Below are 9,726 nucleotides of genomic sequence, written 5' to 3' on the forward strand. Positions count from 1 at the left end.
CTTGCATACGTAGTTCGTCTACGAGTACCTTGGGGCCCAGCCGATAGAGTCGTTGGTGTTCCTCATAGAGTTGCCGGCGGCGTTGGGCCCTGTTCCGGGGGGGAGGTGGGGCACGGCGTCCACGCCCCTCCCCCTTAGCCTTGTTAGGGGTCACCTTGAAGTGTTGAAGGATGGCACTTGTCTCGACCATACCCGCTGGATGTGAACCGATGGAATGAATCAGAGCCTCATCCGTGAGACCGGCCTTTAGGAAGTCTTCACGCAGGAGTTCCCGGTTGATGATTGCGGGTGGTTCAGTCCCTCCCTGCCATGCTGGAGTTGAGGGGGGGGGGGCAGCTGTGACTCGCACGCTCATGGTGGCCTGATGCTGTGTAGCCGACGCAGCTTGAGCTGCCACCCTTGACGTTCTCTCCCTAGCCAGGATGTCGCGATAGCGCTCCGACCGGCGCTGACCGGAGATGCTGAGCCAGGAACGAGATGTAAAAGTCCTAGCTAGAGCTTGGTTGATGTAGGGCTCGTTGGCGCAGTCCAGTTCAGCCGTTGCCAGTGCCACCAACTCTGACGCTGTCCAACGCCCGTACGTGTTGAATTCCGTGAGGGGTGGAAGCTGCAGAGGATCTACGGTTGGTGGCGCTGGCACCGTCGCTGGTGATGGTAGCGTGGACACACGTGCTGGGTGGACCGGTGATGGAAGGTTGGACCTACTTGCAGGGAGGACCGTCTGTCTGGGTGGCGGAGGAGTTCGCAACGGAGTACTGTACAATTCATCTGTACTCCCTCCACTCACGCCCTCTTGGAAGTCAGCCACCAGGGTTGAGTCGAGAGACACTTGGATCGGAGGCTGATCCTCGATGACTGCGGTTGATGTGTCCTCATCCCAGAAGGTGCTTTCTTCCAGTGTCTCGTGCGTCCTCCTCAACCTGGACCTCGACCTCTTCCTTGCTAAAGCCTCCTTGTACACACCCGAACGTCTGTGCTCCCGGACGCTCTCCCAGGTTCTTCTTGGGAGAAGTGCAGGTAACTCTTCGTCACACACCATGGCCGCCGGAGCCTGCAGTTCCAAGAGAGCCAAAGCTCTTGTGTCGTCGGCGGACCAAGGGAGGTTGACGGGCATCTCCGCAGGAGTGGTGACAGGTATCCTTGGTGATGGTGGTGAAGGGTCCCTGCTGGGGCCTGTGCGGGAAGTTACTTTTGCCCCGCGTTGTGTGTTTCGTGCAGTTGATGTGCCAGTTGGTGGCTGCGCTTCTCCTTGCTGAGCCCTCTGCTTGCTTTTTGATAGCCGAGGCACTCTCGAGTTGAGACGCGCTTTGGTATTGGGGGCATTCTGGTTTTTTTGTACGTGAGCCGGAGATCTGGAGCGTTGTCTTGGCGGAAATGGGGTGGCGGGCAGAGGCGTAACGGGAGTCACGGAGCGCATCCGCGCTTGTTCCTGACATAGGATGCCCCGGTAGAGCTTCTTGGCTCTGCAGTCTTTTATTGCCTGCCATGTTATCCCCACGTAACCCCTCGCCAGCTCCGTGTTAACAAACTTGGTCCGTGGTGGTAATCGCAGCTCCCTGCCTGCCAGAATCCTTAGGTCAGCCTCCGACCACGCCCCTGGTGGTGGACCGGGAAGTTTGGTCGATACAGCAGTGGTCGGGCTACTGATGGGTGGAATCGTGACCAAGTTTTTAGCCCGCCTCGCGTAGTCACTACCCTCAAGGGTGTTGGCAGGCGCTGATGCCTGTGTGGGAGTGCTTAGACACGATATGCCAGTGAGCAAAAGCTTTGAAGCGGTGGATGAAGCTCGTAAGGAGGTGTCTTCCCCTGTTGGAGATTTACTTCGCCCTCTTGTTGGCACCTTGTGCCTGCATTCGCCTTCGGTGTTTGCTGGTGCTGATGCATGTAGGAAAGTACTGGGATGGGCCTTTCCCGTCTTGGGGCTCTGCCCACTGTCCAAAGGTGCTGGAGGCACTGAAGCATGTAGGTGAGTACTGTTGTCTGCTCCCCCGTGCCTCCTACGACACCTACTGTAATGGCTGGACATGGAGGTGATTAGTGTGTACGTGCTGGTCTGACAGATGGAACACCTCCAAACCAACTGGCACCCGTGCGAGGAGAGGTAATGTTCCCCCATCTTAGGGCGAGAGGAAATACGGAGGTCGCACAAGTGGCAGACCACCGTATCAGGGGGGAAAAACCTCTCAAGCGCAGTCATGATGGATGATTATGTCATCAGTTTTAATGAAGGGGTTGATGGTGAAAGGGAGGGAAGGAGAGAGAAAAAAAAGGGGGAACATGGAACCCCTCGTAGTCGCGTACGACCGTGGAGGTTGGAAAAATAAGGCAGTCGTGATGGCCTGGTGGGGTGATTGGTTAAGTGACCTGTACTGGACAGGACACGAGACACTATAGAAGTTTGTTTTTACGATATTTCCAATCACCAACTCATTAGAGTCTACGGAGCTACAGCACTAGACGTGGAGTGCAAACCGAATGGTCGCCCCTAGCTCCCCTGAGATGCGAACCATTGTTCACGGGGCATGATGTAGCCTTAGCTACAAAAAAAAACGATTTTGTGGTTAACCACATAAAGCGATGGGTGACCGAGGGGGTGGAATCCACAGGAACGGGTGGAACTTACCGCCCTCTATCGACCGCCGGCGCAACCAAGTACAGTCGCGGGAACTCTTAGTCCGCGCGCGAGATTCGGGCTAAGATCCGGCCAAAAGCTGCCTTAAAAGAGGAAAAAAAAATAAGGCAGTGGAACCAGTGTCAGCCGTGCGCGGTTCAACGCACTGAGACTAAAAAGAAGAAAAAAAAGAAAACACTTTCGGGGTAGCACCGAACGACCCACAAGCACCAAGCACTATCTCCGGCAGTCGAAAACGAGCGGTTGTTGTGGGGTGAAAGAGGCCACAACAGTTGACTGCTCACGGGTTTTGGAGATGTGCTGAATTGTGCGACGTGGCCTTGGTACCCTTCCAAGGGCAGCTGGGGGTTTGGGGTGTTGTCCGGGTGCACACAGCAGTCTCATACACGTGTAGACCCGTCCGAAGAAACAACCGGTTGGAACTCGGCGCGCGAGACAAGCGCGGCCGAGGCAAAACTAAGTGACTCGAGAGAGTCACTTAGTTTTGCCAAGAGAGTCATAGTTACTCCCGCCGTTTACCCGCGCTTTGATGAATCTCTTCACGTTGACATTCAGAGCACTGGGCAGAAATCACATTGCGTCAACACCGACCAGCGGCCATCGCAATGCTTTGTTTTAATTAGACAGTCGGATTCCCCCGGTCCGTGCCAGTTCTGAGTTGACTGTTTTTTGCCGGCCGAAGCATAGCACTTTGGGCACGAAGCCCTCAGACGCCGCGCAGCTGAGGCTTTCCACAGGAAGGTCCCGACGCTGGTCCGGGCTTGGCCGCGCCGCGTGAACGGCGAGCCCCGCCCAGTCCCGGTGCAGTGCCGTTCCTGCTTCAGGTCCCCAGCCCGACCGGCTCAGTCCTCAGAGCCAATCCTTATCCCAAGGTTACGGATCCGTTTTGCCGACTTCCCTTACCTACATTGGTCCATCGACTAGAGGCTGTTCACCTTGGAGACCTGCTGCGGATGTGGGTACGGTCCGGCACGAAAATCACACTCCCTCACTCGGATTTTCAAGGGCCGACGCGAGCGCACCGGACAGCGCAAGAACCGCACTGCTCTACGGAGCCACCATCCCTATCTCGGGGCGAACCCATTCCAGGGACTCGATCTCCTTACAGAGAAAAGAAAACTCTTCCCGGGGCTCGCATCGGCGTCTCCGAGCTGGTTTGCGTTACCGCACTGGGCCCCGAAGGACCAATCTCCGTGTCCGGGTTCGGGATTATTAACCCGATTCCCTTTCGGTCACTGCGGGGCTCTCTCCACTGCAAAAAAAGTGCTCCCGCTTCGGAAAGAACTTCTCCTTTCCCTTAGGACCGACTGACCCATGTTCAACTGCTGTTCACATGGAACCCTTCTCCACTTCAGTCCTCAAGGTTCTCACTTGAGTATTTGCTACTACCACCAAGATCTGCACCAGCGGCGGCTCCAGGCGGGCTTACGCCCGACACCTTCAACGCTCACCGCAGCGGCCCTCCTACTCGCTGCAGCTTAGCACCCCCTTGTTTGCGTGCATCTGCCGGCAGCGGCCGGGGATAGGCTCGACACTAGAGCGCCATCCATTTTCGGGGCTAGTTGCTTCGGCAGGTGAGTTGTTACCCACTCCTTAGCGGGTTCCGACTTCCATGGCCACCGTCCTGCTGTCTTAAGCAACCAACACCCTTCATGGGATCTCATGAGCGTCCCGCATCGGGCGCCTTACCCCGGCGTTTGGTTCATCCCACAGCGCCAGTTCTGCTTACCAAAAGTGGCCCACTTGGCACTCTCATCGCTTCCGGAGGCCTCAGACCAGAAGGCCTCCGACACACCCATTGAAAGTTTGAGAATAGGTTGAGGTCGTTTCGACCCCAATGCCTCTAATCATTCGCTTTACCAGGTGTGACTGGTCTCGGCAACAAGCGCCAGCTATCCTGAGGGAAACTTCGGAGGGAACCAGCTACTAGATGGTTCGATTAGTCTTTCGCCCCTATACCTGGGTCGGACGATCGATTTGCACGTCAGAAGCGCTTCGGACCTCCACCAGAGTTTCCTCTGGCCTCGTCCTGCCCGGGCATAGTTCACCATCTTTCGGGTGCCAACGTGTGCGCTCTAGCGCCGCCCCCACGACGTGAGCGTGTGGGGCGGGCCGTTGCTGCTCCCTTCATCGGACCCCTGGGCGGCCCGGGATCGCAACTCGGCACGGCACGAGGCCGCGCCTTCACGTTTCATTGCGCCTCTGGGTTTTGAGGGACCCATTGACTCGCGCACATGTTAGACTCCTTGGTCCGTGTTTCAAGACGGGTCGGGTGGGTTACCGACCTACTCGCCGCCAACCATGACGACCCTCCGCGGAAAGAACCCGCCTCGCCGGTTTCGAGCCCCAAACACCGAACGTCAGGCGAATACCTGGCGTAAGGCAGGCGACCCGTTGACCCAGCCGGGTTTCCCGCTCCGCATTCCGGAGGGCATCGTTTCGGGCCTCCCCGAAGGGAGTCGCCCATGAGGCCTGGGCAGGGTGACGTACTCGATTACCGGCCAGGTATAACTCCCACGACAGCCAAACAAGGGCCGTCGCCGGTCACCTCCAGCGGCCGGACTCAAAGTTGTTCTTGAAAGGGTTACCCGTGCCCGTCGCGGCGTCCTACCGACGGTGGAAAATGCGTTCCGGAGTGCGCGGCACCGCGCGGGCAGCCGGAACGGGCCCTTACAAGGAGAGCCCGTAAACCAAGACGCTGACACCGCTCCACGTCACAGCGAAACTGAATCCCACCGCCCTCGAGCTTCGAGGGCCCACCCGTTTTACTCTAAGCGGTTTCACGTACTCTTGAACTCTCTCTTCAAAGTTCTCTTCAACTTTCCCTCACGGTACTTGTGAACTATCGGTCTCTCGGACGTATTTAGCCTTAGATGGAGTTTACCACCCAATTAGGGCTGCACTCTCAAGCAACCCGACTCACGGGAGGTTCCATCCCGAGAGAGCAGTGGCGGAGACGGGCCTGGCACCCACTCTGGGTCAAGCCCCTGTCAGGGGGACTTGCACCACCGCAAAACTCTCGGGAACGTTACCTCCCATACACCACATTTCCCGATCGCCGGCAAGGACGAGGGATTCGGTGCTGGGCTAGGTCCCGTTTCGCTCGCCGCTACTAAGGGAATCCCTGTTGGTTTCTTTTCCTCCGCTTAGTGATATGCTTAAATTCAGCGGGTTGTCTCGCCTGATGTGAGGTCGACAATTTATTTTGTGCGCTTTCCAACAAAAACTTCGCCTCCTTACCACATGTCAAAAACACAAAAGGATGGCGAACTAACAGTTGTTGTACACACGCTTTGCATCGCTTTCGATTCGACAAAAAAGAAAGCGCGCAATCCAACGGCATTCCCCTACTGGATGGCTCCAGTATTCATCGGGGACGCGAAGGTCTTAGACTGACGGAAGGCTACGACGCAAAAAACTTTCCTCCCAGAAGCGTTTTTCTTTTTTTTGTGCAAATCAACGCCACGAGATTTACATTTGCCGACGCCGCGTTTCAACGCGCCAACGCCAACTCCGTCCCACGGTTTTTCCAATCGAACAACATCCACGCCAAAGAAAACAGAATCGATCGAAAAGAAACCGTTTCAAATTTCCGTTTCTAACGCACCGACGTCACAGCGCCGTTCAACGTGCGAAAGATTTTTTTGGTACGGGATTTTCCACAAACGGTATCCATCGAGTTTCGTTTTCCCATGCAGTGTTCGATAAAAACTCGTAGGAGGAGGAGGACTGGTTAAGCGCACGCGTGCAATCGCACCACTCGTGCATTTGCTCAAAGAAAACGCAACGCAAGAAAGCATAAAACTGCGTGCTGCCCACGATCCGACACAGTCAAAACGAGGTAGAAAACAAATTCTCCTCTCTTGATATATGATCCGACCCTCACACAGACGAAGCCACGGGAAGGCCCGAGGCCGCAATGTGCGTTCAAAGAGTAAGTGCTCAGTGTGTCCTGCAATTCACACCAAGTCTCGCAGCTGGCTGCGTTCTTCATCGACCCGAGAACCGAGTGATCCACCGCTTAGAGTCGTGTCAATGTGTTTGGATTTTTCAATCAGTACGACCAAACACAAGTTGTTGTTTTTTTTTGCGCCCGGCACATCCCATGCCATCTCGAAAGCGCAAAAAAAAGCTTCTTCTCAAACGCCTCTTCGTTAATCAAAACAAAAGGGCGATCCTCAAGAAGAGACGAAAAAGGGGGCGATGCGCCTTTTGTAACCCGCGGATTGTCCCGGTGCACTTGAAATCTCCTCTCAATCGAGGCAGCAGAGGGATCCCGCTGGGCGCATCATCGAAAGGAACGGAGGCCACCCAAAGAAAAAGGCACATCCGAACCACAGTTGTTTTTTTTGTGCCGTCCCGACGGCATCCAAGCTTGGTCGGGATCGGCGCCAGATAAATTCGCACATCGAGTCCATTCCCCGTACAAGAGGAAGAAGACAAAACGATGCAAAATAACATCCGGTAATGATCCTTCCGCAGGTTCACCTACGGAAACCTTGTTACGACTTTTACTTCCTCTAAATGATCAAGTTTGGTCATCTTTCCAACACACCGGCGCAACCGAAAGGCCGCTCCGGGTATCGGTCCGAAGACCTCACTAAATCATTCAATCGGTAGTAGCAACGGGCGGTGTGTACAAAGGGCAGGGACGTAATCAACGCGAGCTTATGACTCGCGCTTACTGGGAATTCCTCGTTCAAGGGGAACAATTGCAAGCCCCTATCCCAATCACGAAGGAGGTTCCACGGGTTACCCAGTCTTTACAGACAGGGATAAAAACACGCTGCTTCCTTCAGTGTAGCGCGCGTGCGGCCCCGGACATCTAAGGGCATCACAGACCTGTTATTGCTCTGTTTCGTGCGGCTAGGAGCCGCTTGTCCCTCTAAGAAGGGTGCAAGGTGCAGAGAACCACGCACCTATTTAATAGGCTAGAGTCTCGTTCGTTATCGGAATTAACCAGACAAATCGCTCCACCAACTAAGAACGGCCATGCACAACCATCCACCGAATCAAGAAAGAGCTCTCAATCTGTCAATCCTCCCAGTGTCCGGGCCGGGTAAGTTTTCCCGTGTTGAGTCAAATTAAGCCGCAGGCTCCAGTCCTGGTGGTGCCCTTCCGTCAATTCCTTTAAGTTTCAGCTTTGCAACCATACTTCCCCCGGAACCCAAATACTTTGGTTTCCCGGAAGCTGCCCGCCGAGTCATTTGAGTAACTCAGGCGGATCGCTGGTTGGCATCGTTTATGGTTAGAACTAGGGCGGTATCTGATCGCCTTCGAACCTCTAACTTTCGTTCTTGATCAATGAAAACATTCTTGGCAAATGCTTTCGCAGTAGTTCGTCTTGCGACGGTCCAAGAATTTCACCTCTAGCGCCGCAATACGAATGCCCCCGTCTGTCCCTCTTAATCATTATCCTGTATTCCAAAAACCAACAGAACAGAAACAGGATCTTGTTCTATTATTCCATGCACTGTTATTCAGGCGAATCGCCTGCGTTGAGCACTAATTTTTTCAAAGTAAACGCGCCGGCCAAAGCAAGGCACCTGATGAAGGGAACCAAGCCACGACAGGCATGATGTTCAGCACGGGCCGTAACGTGGTGTCCACGCACTTCCCGCCTGTAACTGAGATCCAACTACGAGCTTTTTAACCGCAGCAACTTTAGTATACGCTATTGGAGCTCGAATTACCGCGGCTGCTGGCACCAGACTTGCCCTCCAATGGATCCTCGTTAAAGGATTTAGAGTGTACTCATTTCAATTACGGGGCCTCAAAAGAGTCCCGTATTGTTATTTTTCGTCACTACCTCCCCGTGCCGGGAGTGGGTAATTTGCGCGCCTGCTGCCTTCCTTGGATGTGGTAGCCGTTTCTCGGGCTCCCTCTCCGGAATCGAACCCTGATTCTCCGTTACCCGTAACAACCATGGTAGGCGCATAACCTACCATCGACAGTTGATAAGGCAGACACTTGAAAGAAACGTCGCCGGCTCGTGGCCGTGCGATCAGCACAAAGTTATCCAGAGTCACCACACAAAACGGACCGAAGCCCGATTGATCTTGGTCTAATAAAAGCACCCGTCGCCCCGAGGGGCTTCGGGCTCACTGCATGTATTAGCTCTAGAATTGCCACAGTTATCCAAGTAGGAAGAAACGATCTAAGGAACCATAACTGATTTAATGAGCCATTCGCGGTTTCGTCTTGTTTCGGCATGTACTTAGACATGCATGGCTTAATCTTTGAGACAAGCATATGACTACTGGCAGGATCAACCAGGTAATCTTTTCGTGGTGGGTCGCCCCAAACCCTACCAACGCGCGGACGCGGGGCCACCGTCAGGCGCCCCTTACGAACCGCAAACACACACAACGCTTAGGAATTACTTCCAAATCCAAGAAGAAATGAAGCACGTTCGAGCGCGCAGCCGGAATATCCCCGACCGAGGTCGGTACCGACGCGGCAAGAAGCGCATAAATTTCTTTCTCGTCGTAGCAACAGAAAGTCGTACGCCAAAAAAATCATTGACGACGCCTTCGCAGCGTTGCCGAGCTTTCAGGTCCCGTGAGGACGCGAGGACGCACCCCGGCCTTCGGTCAGAACGCACTCGTCATTTCACACCATTCGGTTAGCGCGGACGCTCCGAAACACCCTCCTCTCGCATTCGTTTTCAAGACACAGGTGCACCCGAGAACCGACCCCAACGGCAGACGCCAGAGATCGCAGGTACCTTGCTGTAACGACCATGCGGCGGAGGCAGCGGCCGAGACGGCGACGAAAGGCGTCGGCGACGTCGTCAGACGCCGCTCGCACCAATCGAACGCTCGACAGACCCCACCTCCACATAATAGCACCGATAAGTATAAAGAAGATCCTTCAAGAGCATTCTGTACATAGTTTGTGGTTATCAGTTTCGGTGACTGACTGACTGACTTACTGTCTCTCACTCATGTGGCTCCTCGTTATTCAGTATCATTTATTTGTCCTTTCTTTCTTATTTTTTTTCCCCTCTCTCTCTCCTTATATATATATATATATATATATATGTATGTATGTATGTATGTATGTATGTATGTATGTTTGTGTGTATATATATA

At 54.3% G+C, this 9,726-nt stretch overlaps 2 non-coding genes across 2 annotated transcripts; both read right to left on the minus strand.

Moving 5' to 3' along the window:
* Nucleotides 1-6,508: 6,508 nt before the first annotated feature.
* On the minus strand, nucleotides 6,509-6,661 carry LOC115312385. Its single transcript, XR_003917188.2, has one exon. It is a non-coding gene; the product is annotated as a 5.8S ribosomal RNA (ribosomal RNA).
* A 436-nt stretch (nucleotides 6,662-7,097) lies between these two features.
* LOC120845659 lies at nucleotides 7,098-8,911 on the minus strand. The gene has a single exon (XR_005716860.1). It is a non-coding gene; the product is annotated as a small subunit ribosomal RNA (ribosomal RNA).
* Nucleotides 8,912-9,726: the final 815 nt, after the last annotated feature.

This window comes from Ixodes scapularis, unplaced genomic scaffold, assembly GCF_016920785.2.
Source record: "Ixodes scapularis isolate PalLabHiFi unplaced genomic scaffold, ASM1692078v2 ptg001158l_1___fragment_3__unscaffolded, whole genome shotgun sequence".
Classification (NCBI taxonomy): Eukaryota; Metazoa; Arthropoda; class Arachnida; order Ixodida; family Ixodidae; genus Ixodes; species Ixodes scapularis.